This window comes from Sciurus carolinensis, chromosome 7 (assembly GCF_902686445.1).
Source record: "Sciurus carolinensis chromosome 7, mSciCar1.2, whole genome shotgun sequence".
NCBI lineage: Eukaryota > Metazoa > Chordata > Mammalia > Rodentia > Sciuridae > Sciurus > Sciurus carolinensis.
The window spans coordinates 108,217,565-108,233,277 of record NC_062219.1 but is presented as its reverse complement, the minus strand read 5'-3'; the positions used below and the strand labels follow the sequence as shown (position 1 = coordinate 108,233,277).

At 37.5% G+C, this 15,713-nt stretch overlaps 1 non-coding gene and 1 pseudogene across 1 annotated transcript; one reads left to right on the top strand and one right to left on the bottom strand.

The window, feature by feature from the left end:
- Window positions 1–5,838: 5,838 nt before the first annotated feature.
- On the bottom strand, window positions 5,839–14,530 carry LOC124989294 (40S ribosomal protein SA-like; annotated as a pseudogene).
- Window positions 11,778–11,851, top strand: Trnaa-cgc (transfer RNA alanine (anticodon CGC)). The gene has a single exon. It is a non-coding gene; the product is annotated as a tRNA-Ala (tRNA).
- Window positions 14,531–15,713: the final 1,183 nt, after the last annotated feature.

Sequence of the window (15,713 nt, the reverse complement as noted above, 5' to 3'; positions counted from 1 at the left end):
ACAGACCTCAGTCAGTCAAGCATTACCTGGGAACTTGGTGGTTTCTCCATCACCCACCCCGCCAGACCTTCTGCAGAATCTCTGCAGAGATTCTGAGCCAGGGCTGTGCAACAGCAGAGTCTCTAGAAGTTCAGGTGCCCAGGGATCTATTCCAGTCTTATAGTTGGTGTCAGAGAATGTGGTGCATTTGCAGTAGAGATCCTCCATACAGTCATTCCCAGGGTCCACCAGGGGACCCTCCTTGCTGGTCTTTCCCGCAGAGCCCAGGGAGTGGTCCAGTAAGGCAGGATGTTACTGGAACTGGACTGGTACAGGCTGAGGTTGAAGTCTCCATCCTGGAACTTGAGGAGCTGCTGGTACCAAAAGGAGGCTTTGAATGGGCTCTGCAATCAGGTCTCCATGGTCACCACCTCCTTTCTCCACTTCTGGCTCTGGTTGTGCAGTGGCATGCATATGACCTTTCAGTGTGCCCTGGAACTCGGAAGAAGACATTGGTATAGGGTATATGACCACAGCACAGACAGAGGTGGCAGTGAAATTCAGAGCTGCTCTCTCAATATTGGTGCTATTGGTGCATAATCTCTTCTACAAACTTCTTAAACACTAGATTGTGCACTTTATTCCGGATTTTCAGTTTAAGTATTGAAGCCTTTTGTCAGTATGTGGCAAAAGCATTCATTACACCTCAATCAGTCTATACTGAGAGGTAATAAGATGAGAGAACGTTAAGACAAAAGGTCTGAGGATAGAACCGTTAGAACTCGTAGGCCTACTTCACAGTCCTGGAATAATTATATTATGTATTCATTGTGATGTCTGATAATAATCTGCTGTCTGAGGCAAAATGAGGAAATCAAATTAGTAATTCATAAATTATTATAAAATCAAAATCAATAGTTTGGCCTTCACTGAAGTCACACACATAGCCAAAATGGAAACATCAAACAGGTTTGCTTTGGTGAGACAGAAAAATCAGGCAAAGAAGGGCTCAGCACAAAGGGAAGTCCTTAGCCAAGCAGGTGCACTGTGATACCATGCATTCCTATTCCGTGGCAGTCAAATGGTCCTCAGTAAATGTAAGAGCCTTTCCTGAACTCTTTTCTATGAGCACTTGTGTTTGCATACGTCACCTTTTTTTTTTTTTTTACTACTAGTTTTTTGCTTTATTTTTTTACTACTAATTGTCACCTTCTTGTTGGAAATTCAGGCATGTGTATATTCTGATTTCTGGCTCCTTCTGTAGAATTCTTGTTACTGTTTTCTCCTTTTTGGAGCAGTGTTGGACACAGGCAGTGCTGGGGATGCCACTGACAGCAGCTCTCCCCAGGCACAACAGATTTCCCTGGCATGCTTCATTTAATAAAAATAGTTTTTGGCACTAGCATAAAACCTTTCAGCCTTAAGTCTTAAATGATTTCAAAAACATTAATTCTTGCAGAATTCCTGCAAGGCACGTATTATAGAGTCACAGATTCATGGAGACTTGGAGATAAAAGGAACTTCAGAGATTATCTACCTTAACTCCTTTCATATTTCAGAAGAAAAATTAGCATCTCCAAAAGGTGAAATGACTTACCCAAGCAGTTTTCTTTTTGAAAGCATGAAATTCAGTGGAATAACTCCAAACCATAGAATAAATATTTAATTATTATAGAAATTAAAACTTTAAATTTCTTTCCCTAGCTTCAGGGGAGGAAAGTCACTCTATCTTTTCTGCAGGCAGAACTATGGGCTGGAGGAAAGTATAGAGGAAAGTTTGTAAAATGAAGTGTCAATAATGGATGATAAAGTAGGTAAGTTGTAATCCTTTCAGCAGAAGAAGCCATGTAACTTTTTCTCACTTAATTTCAAGGCATGGGTTGGGAGAAATAAAGAAAATAATCTTTATTAAATCTGACAACCTCTCCTCCCCTTTTAGTTCCTATAACCAATCATATCTTATTACTTTGTCACCCCCTTTCCCATCTCAATATACTAATCATCTATCACTTTTAAGGATGAAGCTATTTGAGAGAAGAAGGAAATTGACCATGAAGACAATATTTGTTCATGAGTAGGGTGATGATGTAAATTTTACACCATGGAGGTTTTCACAGCTGTTTTGGAAGAGAGTGAATGGCACCGAAGCTATTAAAATCATATTTATTGACCATCTTGTGTGTTAGTCACTTTTGCATTGCTGTGACCAAACTATCTGACAAGAATAACTTAGAGGAAGGAAAGTTTGTTTTGACTCACTGTCTCAGACATTTAGTCCACAGTGGGCCATCTTCATTGCTCTGGGCCCAAGGTGAGGCAGCGTATCTTGGCATAAGGGCATGACAGAGTGAAACTGCTCAGGACCTGGCTGCTGGGTGTTGGAGAGACAGAGAGGAAGGGGCCACAGTGAAGATGAACTCCTCCAGGACAAGCCCCCAGTGACCCACCTCCTCTAGGCACACCCCACCTGCCTACACATACCCCCCAGTTAGTCCCATTAAATTAAGATGGACACTTTAGACTACATCTATCATGATCCAATCATTTCAGCTCTGAACAGTCCTATATTAACACGGGAACTTTTGTGGGGCCCCTGCTTCATATCCAAACCACAAAACTATGAGTGCAAGGTTTTTTCAAAGATTCAAAGCTACCATTTGAGAGCATGCAAGCAACAACAACAACAACAAAAACAATCATGTGCATCTTTTACACTACCAAAAAGTTAATGGGACTGAATGTATAACAGAGATGCAAACAGTATTATATAAAGAATTGCTGTTATGGGAACACATGGGAAGAAAATATGCATTCTTAAGGGGCTGGGTTTGGTAGCACACACCTGTGATCCAAACTACTAGGGAGGTTAAGACTGAAGGATTGCAAGTTCAGGTCCAACCTGAGCAACTTAGTGAGATCCTGTCCCAAAGAATAAAAAGGGATGGGCATGCAGCCCAGTAGTACAGCACCCATGAGTTCAATTTGCAGTTCTGGAAATTAAAAAGAAAAAATGGATTTGGAAAGATTTGGAAAGCAATTCAAAGTGAGTTTAGAAAAAAAAAAATGTTCAATAAAAATGGGTTGAAAGTAGAAAGGCTGTCCAGATGAAAAGGAACATATTCTACCTGATGCATTATATTCTTTCTTTGTTCCCAGAATGAGTGACTGTATTATAGTGTAGCCAAAGGGCTAATATGTGAAGAAATAATGCAAGAAAATGAAGATATGATTCATGACTAGTAACAATGAGGAGATTCCATTTCAGGGAAATGATTTGAGTATTTTGGAAAAAAATCTTCCACTGGAATGATAGATACAGAGAAAAAAGGGGGAAATGGAGAGATATTGAGATCAATGAGAAAAGAAGGAATCTGTAGAGGCCCCCACTGAATGCTGTCTAATGTAATCAACTGAAAACAAAAGCACCACATTAGAAAACATAGGGATTTCGACAAGTCATAAAATCACTTTCCTTCTCTAAATTCTTGGGGCTAATTCTTCAAATCCTTCTTTTCCAAGAGGCATGTTTGAATCTAGAAACGTATTTCTCCAGAGGCAACACAGTGAAAGAACTCTGACTGATGTACAACAATTATGAGGAAGAGTTAAAGTAATAATATGAACATGAGTAGATGATATTTTAAGTAGCCAAGACAGTGTCTACTTGAGATCATAGTAGGTTGGAGGAGGAAGGGATTTTATAGATTTCTATTGACATGTATAATCACACTGATGACTTTCAAAATAATTACATTGAGTGAAAGAACCGAAACCAAAAATGTATGAATAAATAAAACCGCATATGTGTAACTCTATTTATACAAAATTATAGAAAAAGCAAAAACTAATTTCTAGGGACCGAACTAATTTCAATAATTGCTTGGAGATGGGGACAGGATAGGCTTTTCTATGAAGGGGCATGAGGGTTTTATGGGCATCTTTATTATCTTCATTATTTTAATATGTTGATAGTTTCATAGATGTATACTTGCATCAAACCTTACCAGATACTTCACACGTGCATTATCTTGTGTGCCAATCATATCTCAATAAAGCAGACTTTTAAAAAGGAGAAAATATAGAAAAAAAACCAAAGTACATTTTGTTCCCAGAATGCATAGTAGTCTTAACAAATACTTAACTTGGATAACCCCTTAATTGGATCTCTTCATCCGATGAATAGGGAAGCTTATTCCACAGTTACGTTTTAAAAAGAAATAAAATGATTGCATGTCTATGAAACAGAACATGTTTTCAATTCAGTGGTAGAATGGTCCTGTATCCATTGCCAGGATGCTTGTCATCTGATACCAACTATGACTTGGATTTACCGTCATTGTCAAATCTATCCTCATACTATCACCTGAAAAATGTGAATAAAATATCTACACTACACTTCACAGACTTTAAAAAGATGAAGTTCTAAATAAATAGACTATTCTAAAATAAATATTCTTAAGTTTGTAAAAAAAATTTATAATACATTTGTTGGCACTGTGCAAAACCATAGGGATTAAAGATGACTAGGATATGGTTCCTTCTCTCTAGAAGCTTGTGATTAACAAGGAAATTGATTATAAGACAACCTAATATCTTCTAATGTTTTGAAAAGAATAGAGTAGTAGTGTAGAGGAGGAAGGAGCTAACTATCTGAGGATGGAAGAAATCATGTTTCAAGTGCTTCCTGAAGAAGAAATATTTAAACAGGAGAATCTAGCTTGACTATGGAAAAAAGGTGCAATAGCATAGACACATAATGCAACACATTTTCAGGGAGATATCTTGAAATTCATTGTTCTTAGAGGAGAGGGAGAGTATGGGAGAACACTGGAAGATGAATCTGAAAACAGTTTTGGTAGGCCTCGCCTGCCACCCTGAAGAAACTAAACACAGGGAACCATGAGAATTTGTAAGTGTTGACATGCATGATTAATATAACAACAACACAAATATATATTGTACTAGACAAATAAAAATTAATGAGTATGTTAAAATAATCAGTATAAAAGGGTTTGAATAAATATTTAAATTTGAAAATATATTTTAGTTTTAGTTAATACATAATTGTTCATATTTATATGGCACAGTGTAGTAGATCAATATATATGCACTATAACATATTCAAACCATAGGGTTTTGGTAAGGCATAGACGAAATGATAATACCAAAATGTGTAACATAGAATTTGATTTAGAGCAAGCTCTTGAAAATTAGATATTGTTATTGTTATCTGGATATAAGGGAACTGAAAAGACCAGTATGGGACCAATTGTCTTTTTCAGATTGGATACATGGGGACTATAATAAATGAAAAAGTATATATTGGACATCAGGATGTCTGGTTTTTGCCTCAGCCTGATATTAATGAAAAAGCAACATGCTCTCTTGGATATTTGGCATATTTTCAATCTGTGAAATGAGGGGACTGGACCAACACTGGATTTAAGAAGTACATTTTGAAGAATACTATAAATTTAGGGAATTTTCCTAGTTGATTCTCATTGAGATGGAACTCAAGTATTTCTACTTTTGTTTCAACCAGCCTGTCATAGCTAATTTACTTTTTAGTTCTGGATTACATAAAAGGAATTTGATCTCATAGAGTATCTCACAGTTATGTAAACATGAAACCACTATACTCACAATTTCATAATTTCTGTGGTTCTAACGAAGCTTTATATTTTGATTACTTTTAAGAACTGAATAATTAACAAAAATCTGAAAAGGTTTCTTGAATATAATCATGCCAAAGATATAAATAATTAAATTTTTATTTTTATTTATTTATTTATTTTTAAGAAACTGGTGTTTATTTTCCGTAACCTTATTTTCATTTTGCTTAAGTGACTGTAGAACAGCTCAAGACCACTCGGTGGTTGTTCCTACCCACTCCGTTGCCTGAGCAGTGAGAGCTGCAGACCAGTCTTCAGTGGCTGGCTGGGCACTCCAGTCTTCAGTAGGGAACTGCTGGATAGGCACAGAGGGCACCTGCACACCTGCAGACTAGTCTGCAACCTCAGGTTGAGTAGCAGAGAACTCAGGAGCTGGAGCAGTCCATTCACCCTGAAATTCCTCCTTGGTCACAGCTTTTTCAGCAGCAGCCTGTTCTTCCTTTTCAATCTCTCCAGGATCTCTGTAGAAGTAGAGATCAGGCATGACCTCCCATGGGTGTTCATGGGAAATGGTGATACACATGTGCAGAACTTCTCTGACCAGCATCCACCACATCACACCCACAGAATGAGCTCCCTTATTGTTGCACACAATGGCAATATCCACATAGCACGGAGGAGAGTGTGTGTTACCCAGAGCAATGGTAGGCAGTTGACATAAGATGCTTCTGTAAGTTGGTGGTCAGCCCTGGGTTCACCTCCAGAAGATGTGGCTCCCAGAAGGCTGCCTGGATCTAGTTAGTGAAGGAGTGAAGCGTCCACCAATAGGAGTGGCTTCGGTGGCAGCAGCAAACTTCAGCACAGCCTGCTAACCAGTATTCCTAGAGGATAGGGCACTGACATCAGCAGGGTTTTCAATGGCAACAATGGCATGAGCTGCCAGCAGAAGCTTCTCCCAGGTCCTCTTCAGATTTATGAGGTATATTCCATCACTTTTCCTTTTGTAGATATATTATTCCATCTGGAAATCAAGGTTGGTGCCACCTAAGTGGGTTCCTGCTGCAAGGAATTCGAGAACATGCTCTTCCTTCATTTGTAGGACATCAAGGGCTCAGGACATCAAGGGCTCAGGACATTGTGACAGTTTCCCTTTAAGTTACAATGGAATCAAGAACAATGCCATGTAGAGCCCTCCCTGGGTACTGAGGAAGCCTAAATTTTTATTGTTAAGATGGAGAAATTCATATTATATATGACAAAAATAATTCTTAATGGTTTTATGTCACAGTATAATTCTCTTAAATGCTTCCTAAAAGTGGCATCATTATTCCATCTGAAAGACAAGGAAATTAAAACTCAAGTGATTTAACTTTTACCATAGATTAGTGATAGATTTGAAATATAAACCTAAATCTAGCTAAATCAAAATTGAAGGCTCATGCCTTTATAATTAATAAATCACTATTTAAAAGTCAATCATTGAATAAGAGATATTCCAAGGTACAATCCAAGCTGTCTCTTTAAAGTCCACCTTGTCTTCAAATTATTGGATTCCACAGCCTTTGCTGTCCACCTACTCTGTGTCCAGCACCTTTGAAATGAGTAGGACACAGCTCCTGCCCTCTGAAGGCTTATAATCTAGCCAAGAAGACAGGTCTTTTGTAGGAAGTTAATTATAAGAGCAAATAGGAGACATGGGTACAGTCTAGGTTGTGTAAGGGAAGGAAAAATGAGAGAGATCAACAATAGAGTTCATTCTGGTCCATCTGTGAATACTAACAGTTCATTTTTCTGAGTACAAATGAAATAGGGTGAGTGTAGCAAGCCCATAAGCAGGAAGGAGAGGTTACAGGTGTCTTTCACATCAACTTCAGGCAAAGGTAGTAGGAAACAAAGAATAGGTTACCCTAATCATTTAAGTCCCTGATTAGTAGTTGAGTTCTTGCACATTATCCATCAGGTCTTCCAGCCTTAGCAAGGATGTCCCACTTCACTTTTTAAGGTTGTCAGCCACAATCACCCCCACCTACATTCTCAGACATCAGAAAAGGCCCAGGAGCAAACAATCACAGAAGACCTTTTCAAGTATCGTTAATGTTATTGCTTCCAGCACAAGCTACTGCAGCAAGAAGAACTGGATTCCTGTACAAGGTACTGTTGAGAGCAGGGTGGTATCTGTGCTGCTAACTGTCTCAAGGACAAACAGGACTGCTGGGCCCCTGTGCTTACCAAGGTTGTTAAGAGATATTTGTCCGAGGAATGTGCAGTTGCCTGGAGACCTTATCCGTCAAGGACGAGAGCAGGGCCTAGCCCCGACTCAGCTCCTAAATAGTTCACCTGTTCCCTCCCCCCCTTCTTCCTCTAGGACCGTCCAGTTCTGGCCGGACCCAATGAAAATCAAATAGATTGACCGGACCCAACCAGGGGAGGTTTAGCTGTTCGAATGTTAGCCAATTAGAAGAACACTGTAAAACTGCTTGCTTTTCCTTATAAAAACCCTGCTGACGAGGGCTCGGGGCCTCTCCTAGCGTCGTTGATTAAGGACGCAGAGGACCGGGTTCGAACTCGCTAATAAATGACTCTTTGCTGCTTGCATTGATCGTGGTCTCTGGTGGTCCTTGTGGGGTCTCAAGCCTTTGGGCACAACAGTACAAAAAGGCAAACATAGGAGTTACTTTAGTTTCAACAAAAGTTAAGCTTTTCTGGGGTAAGATAATGGAATTTTATGAGTATGAAATTAATGTTTCCCTTGTCATAATTATGCTTATGTCTGACACTATCTATTTGCACCTGGTGTTTGTAGAAAGAGATAAAGAGAGTGATATCCTTTCCGGGGCTTAACAACTCAAGAGATGTCCAATCCTATTTGAGTGGCTGTGGGGAAAAGAAGTTTCAAGTAATGATAATGAGAATCATCATAAAAATAGAATTAGTATTATACCATAAAAAGGAAATGCTGAAATTACTCAACAAACAGTATATTGTATCTTGTGCTCTTCTTGAAGTCGCAAGTAGCAAGATGCAGATTCCTTAAAATGACAACAAGCTCTGAACCTCCACAGCAATTTGTTTCATATTAAATAGCATTTCAGCTATTTTTTGCTGGAATTGGTATGACAAAGAAGCTTATTTATCTTCCTTTCATTTGAGAAGCTGCTTCCTTCCTGGCAGTAATGAGGTTGGCAACACCAAAGCAGACCTGATCCAGATTTCTAATGCGCACTTGGAGAGGGCTTTCCAAACTGCAGGATCTCTGGATGGTGGTTGCCAGCTTGCACAATCCCAGTCCTTAAAGGGCTACCTGCTTCCAAGGTCAGTAGTTGCTGTCATAGACCGACATGTGGTAAGGGCCTTTGAAGAAAGCATGCCTTCTAGAAGCTTCTGGAATTTCTGTTTTTCTGGAACTTGGCAAAATGACTGTATTTCTTGCTTTGTGGTGGTAACTCAAATTTTGCTACATTTCTGCTGCATGCCCTGGGTATAGGACATCAATTCAGCAGGATATCAGCAACATGAGGAACGTATGAGAGGCAGGCTAGCTGAAAAGAAAAACCACCAAAGCAGAGATGTGGAAAATAAATCCTGAGCACAGTCTCTACCAGTCATCTCAGTACCCCAAACAAATGGCTTATTTTCAGCCATGCTTTTCTCACTATAATAAAGAATAGATTCAAAGCAAAGACAAATCATTATGATCTGAGGGTAGGACAGAAACTCTAGAGTAAGTTATGTCACTGCATGCTGAATGCAAACCCTTTGACCTCTTTGAACTTCTTGGTTTGTGTACAGAACTTTCTAAATTAGGTGCTTTGATGTAGAGCTTGAAATATAGTTTAATTAATATAGTTTACTTAATATATTCCAAAGATTTAGGTGCATGTTTTCTATGTAAATGGTGTTTACCATAAGAAAATTTTCTACTAAGAATGTCATTGGAAATTTCCCACAAGAAATATCTGTTAGCTGCCATATTAATGAATCTCAATACCATATTCTGGGTTGATTATTTGTAACAGCAAGGTAAATTAGACAAAATCACTATTATTGAGAATATATGGACATGGAAGAGCATAATTAAAATTGTTGGCAATATGACATGTAAAATTGAAATCAACCTAAAACTTTTTACATCTCAGGTCATAACTTGGCAAATGGATAAGGGGATATAAAAACATATTAAAGTTTCTGTTGCATTGGAATTGGATATAGATACTGGTAAAATATAAATGTAAGTAAAAACAATAATTCAAATATGCATTAAATTTCAATATGTCCCTAAGAATTAATATAGATTGTAAAATTTCTAAAATACTAATAGAAATTAGATTGTCTCAAATGAGTGAGACCATTTGAAATGAGATATCTTTCCTTGTTCTTCCATTGACAGATTCTCTCCAGTGTTCGTGACCCAATTCCCAAGTGACAATTATTGGTCTAACATCACCAAAACTGGGTCAGTCAGAATTCTTTTCTGCAACTTTGTTTTATGGAACAAGAGAAAGAAAAGAATTTTTGACTCATAGTTATAAGAATATGAAACTGGAGTTATTCAGTATTCAAGTAGGAGCTATATGGAGAAGAGTATGATGCTGCAAAGAGGGTAAGTTAAGCTTGGAGACAGGAGGGCAGAGAGTCCACCCTGACCCTGGCTAAACCCTAACATTCTGCTTACATCAAGGCAGCTTCCCTCTCATTGTTCTGTTTTAACTTGCATCAGCCTATATGTGAACACATGCACATTTTTTCTCATGCTATTTTGCATTGTGCATCTACCACTTGGAATAGAGAATCCTAACCAAAAGCTTAAAAAGAAAACAACTGTGATATCAAGATTCTATGGTATATTAATAGTCTAAAACAATTTCCCCATATTTAAGTCTCATTATATCTAAACACTTAAAATTAACACAATTACAAGTATGAGAGCAAAAACAAATTATGTGTTGTGCATGAATGAATATATCAAAATAAATACTGTTAGGTAAAACTATAATGTACCAATAAAAATAAAAATAATATAGGTAATTAAAATACATCAAAAACAATGAAAATAAATATGAATGTGTAAGTTTTCCTATGAGGGAGATATTAGATTTGGTAAAATATTTAAAACAGAGAAACTCAAAATAAAAACAAATAAGACAGCTCAAGCAACAGTACTTAAATGCTGTTTTTCAAGAGACGTCCCAGACCAAAAGATACAGAGCACAATCCCAGTGGTTCAGGAGCCTGAGACAAAAGGATCGTGTGAGTTCAAAGCCAGCCTCAGCAACTCAGTGAGACCCTGTCTCTAAATAAAATGCAAAATAGGGCTGGGGATGTGGCTCCGTGGTTGAGTGCTCCTGGGTTCAATCCCTGGTACTAGAAAGAAAGAAAGAAAGAAAGAAAGAAAGAAAGAAAGAAAGAAAGAAAGAAAGAAAGATAAAGATAAATGTAGGATGGAAAAAATGTGAAGTAAAATATATTTTAAAAAATGAGTGTGGAATTCTATGTAAAGGTTATTTATTTGGGTAAAGAGGCTATTTCCTCATGACATTTGGTTCACTTTACTAGGACAGAATCAGGAGCCTTTGTTTTCCTAACTGCCATCAGTTTAAAGTATGTAAAGCCAATTCAATGAAACATGCTAAGGATGTAGAATAAAAACATTACTCTAAGGGAGATACTACTCTTCCTCTCAGAAGTCATCATATCAAGCAGCTCCAACCACAGTATGAACAAACATGACTCAAGATTTAGTCACAAAGCAACTATTTTTGCTCTTCAATGTCCTTTTATGACTGCTTTATGAATTTCTTCTTTCCCCTGCTCAAGTAAACTGTATAACTTCTTGGTTAATTCTAAATGAATAATACCTGTTTGCATTAATTTACAGGTATCGACTCATCCATTACAATGTCCAGTCCTTTGTTATCATCAAAAACTCCAGTCTGATTTCAGGAATCTCCTCTTTTCCATGATATGCCATACTGAAGGAAGATGGCTAAGAAAAGAGACTGGTTGACTTCATAACCCTCTGTCTTTCCCTAGTTCTTTTACTCCTTATTCTTCTCTCCTTCTGGCTCATGGGTCTTGCCCAACATCACTAATCAAGGAACATAAAGCAATACTATAATGAGGAATAACCTCACAGCTATTAGGATAGTTTTTATTTTAAAAAAATGTCAAACAAACAAAAAAGAGGGCTGGGGATATAGCTCAGTTGGTAGAGTATTTGCCTCGCAAGCACAAGGCCCTGGGTTCAATCCCCAGTACCGTAAAAAAAAAAAAAAAAAAAAAAAAAAAAAAAAAACAAAAACAAAAAAAACAAAGAGATAAGCAACAGTGTGGGCAAAAGAGAATTCCTGTACAGTGCTGTGGCAAGAGTGAACTGGTGCATCTGTGATGGGAAACAGTATACTGTTTAATTTAATACTGTTTAATTTTCAAAAATTAAAACTAGGACAACTGCATGATCCAGCAATCCTACAACTGGGTAGATATCCAAAGGAAATAAAATCAGTGTGTCAAAGAAACAGCTCTACTCCCACATTCATTGTAGCGCTATTCACTACGACCAAGATATGGAATCAACCTAAGTGTTGACAGATAAATGAGTAAAGAAAAGAAGAAGTTGTTTATAGAATTCTTATGAAAAAAAAAAAAACAACAACAACAAGAATATCTTTTTTAACCCTGGAAATGGCAAATGACCTCTTAACATTTTTATAAGTCCAGATCTATAAAAGATCAGATTGATAAATATGAGGTAATAAATATTAAGATGTTCTGTAAATTTTAAATTGTCTTAAAGTAAAAACACAAACGCCAAATGGGGATAAAATATTTGCAAAATAAGTCCAAACTATAACATATAATAGATTACTGATGATGATAGGATATTTTAAAAATGCTAATAATTTAAGAAATGACAATCAACCCCCTAAAAAAACTGAACAAATGATGAAACAGGCAGTTTGTAAGTAGAAATACAAATTGCTAATAAATAAAAATGGGCTTGTTTAATCTCACAGGTAAACAGAGAAAAACAATGAAACAATAGTGTACCATTTCCCACTTGGATGATTGGAGAAAGAGAGGTAACAGTGAGTTATTGCAAGGATCTGGGGAACCTGACACTCTTCTTGGTGAGTATGTGAATCTGTGCAGTTTTCTGGAAAGGCATTTTTCTGAAATTAATACCTAAAAAAAAAAAGTCTTCCTTTTGACTCAGAGGTTTCATGTCTGAGATCACTTAAGTACACAAAGGATGCCCAGGAAAATTTATTATGACCTTGTTGGTAATGCAAAAAATAAGTAAATAAAATAATAAACTAAAAAAATTTTAAAAAGATTTAGAAAAGAAAAATAGGGTATAACTTACAATGTTCCATCATTAAAGAGTAGATAAAGTTGATGCTATCAGTTTATTTACTGAAGCAACATATTGAAAACAAAACAATGTCTGGCACCTGTTAAGCACTACCATGGAGAGCAGTGAATGAATCATGGTCTTTCTGACTCTCATTGTTTCCTTGCTCTGGGAACGGCCTGTGCAAAGGTGCAGGTCAAGATGGCCCTGTTGCTATGGTGACATGGTTGGGGGGAAGCTACGTGCAAGGGCACACAGCAGTTATCATTGGGGACCTTGAGTTCTAACACCAACTCCCAGGGATAGTGATTCCGAACAAAACAAGATGACCATAATGTCTCACCAGTTCTGCATCCTTCAGGTTGCCTGCTTTGCTAAAACTTTCCCACAAATAGTCTTTGATGATAAAACCCATGTAGTAAACATGCTGAGCTAGCTCTGGTTCAGTTTCTCCACCAGAGAGCAGTGGCCCACTTGGCCCCACCTTCTTCTCTTTGTGTGTGTCTGTTTGTCTTTTCTTCATCCCCCATTCCCCCTCATCCAGTTTTCCTTAATGAAGGGCCTCAGCTAAGGGTAGAGATGAGAGGGCCATGGCCCACTACATGTCAGTTTGTTTTTTCCTCCCCCGCAAATTGGCCCCTAGATGAAAGTGTGTGTTTATTTCATTCACTGTTGTATCCCCTGAGTCTGGCACAAAGGAGGTGCTCAATAATTAAAATGACTTTTACATACTTGCAACTTTCATCTCTTATTGTCCCTCTATATCCAATTTCCTGTCCCTTATCCTTTGGCTTTCAGTTAAACTCGTTTATGCAAGTACCAACAGAAATGAAGAGTGAGAAGGGGTTTCTGGTATTTATACACGGCTACTTCTCCACCACAGTGCTAAGGACACAGCTGCTACTGTATTCCTCTACCAAGTGCCAGACTTCCCACTGGGTAAGCCTGGGCGAGCCTCCCATGGCTGCAGCTTTCACTGGGTTCCAGTGACAACAACAAAAAATTCTCTCCCTATTTCCTCAGCTTTATAGGTGGTAACTACTTCCTCATGTTGCTAATACCTGAGTACCTCACCATCCCCTGATGGTTCTCTTAACCCTGCCCATAAATGTTACCCATAACTGATATACAAATTGTGCCATGCACACAGCTATGAAAGAGATGAAGCAGAACTATATATGTAATGTCAAGAGCAAAATTCCACAACAAAAATGTTAGTTTACAAACATCTCTCTCCATGCCTAACATACGTATCATTTATTCATAATAACCAAGATTTGCCATGTTTTGCTATTATAGATATTTCAATTCCATAATACTGTATAATAAAAGTGATTTAAATGTATAGTACATTCTTGAATAATTCAGTGGCCTTATAAAAGCTTTAGTTCTTTTTAACATGAATGACTGATAATCCTAGACAATCTATTCCATTCCAGGAGCAATACTGTGACACCAGTGCAATTCCTTTTTCAGGTTTACCTTCTCTGACTGTATCACAGGAACAAGGATTCCATGGCAACACCAGCTGGGCAGCTGCAGCATCGTCACCAAGCATCATGCCCTGTATGTAGCACAGTAGCGTCATGCACTACAATTTCTTCAACGATTATGACACATTGGTTTATAAATTGATCAAAAAGCAGACTCCAGCGGTTTAGACCATTCTGGTGTTTATACATCCAGATAAGCCATCTTCTGCCATTTTCAAATGCCAAGAAAGTGATATTGAAACATCAAAGTAGGAAAGGCAACTACTTCTGGATTGGGATATTTTGGGAAAAGGGGTAATTTATCTTTTAATTTTCTAAGTTTCTGTATATTGAAAAACAGTTTTATGGTGAGTTCATATTCATCTTATAATCATATAAACAAATTTAAATATAATTTGATACAAAAGAATAATGGGATCATCTCAAATTTCTAACCAATTTATGATAATTTTACAGAAGAGAAAAAAGAAAATAAATTAACAGAAAACAGAGGTCTCTGAGGTTAGCATTTAAAAGCCCATGTACAAGAAAGAGGAAGTTTCATCGGAGAGATGGCGAGGATCACTAAATTGCTGGTGTGAGAGGAATGCCTTAAACAGAGCTGCTGGGTCTGCAGCAGCATGGTCAGGAGAGACGAGAGCCCAGGTTGCGTGAGACCTGTGAAAACAGCTCAGGACCATAAGAGAAACTATATTTGCAAACAGTAGACAACAACACTAGCCAAACAAAAGAGGCAACTGCTTAAAAAGACTCACACTTTTGTTAATTCAACAGAAACAACATACAAACTCAATAATCTTCGGAAACAGTACGAGTTTTAGGAAATAAAAAGAATATTCCAGTGTTTAAAAATTTGAGATATAGATTCTGAAGAGTCAACTTGAATTTATATCAGTAATTTCTGCTGTGTGTGTATCTGTGTGATTATCTTTTATCATCTTTATGTTACCATCTCCTTCTTGAAGAAATGTTCAGATTTAACTGAAATGTCATTATTTTGGTGCATGTCTTATTACTGATTATATTAGTAGTAAACTTCTTGAATGGTGAAACACCAGTTGAATTGTGTTTATGTCTCACTGTATTTTTACATTACATGTATTTTGATCATTACATATCTGTTGAGGAAGATTGAGTGAATTCAAGGTACACTTTGTGAAACAAAGTTTCCTCATCTGTACAATGTTCTAGTTCACAGAGTGTGATCATGAGTGAACACTGTTGCTGAAGAGCAAGAGCTTGAGAAAAAGCTGAGGTTCCTCTGTTAGGGCTCTGCAA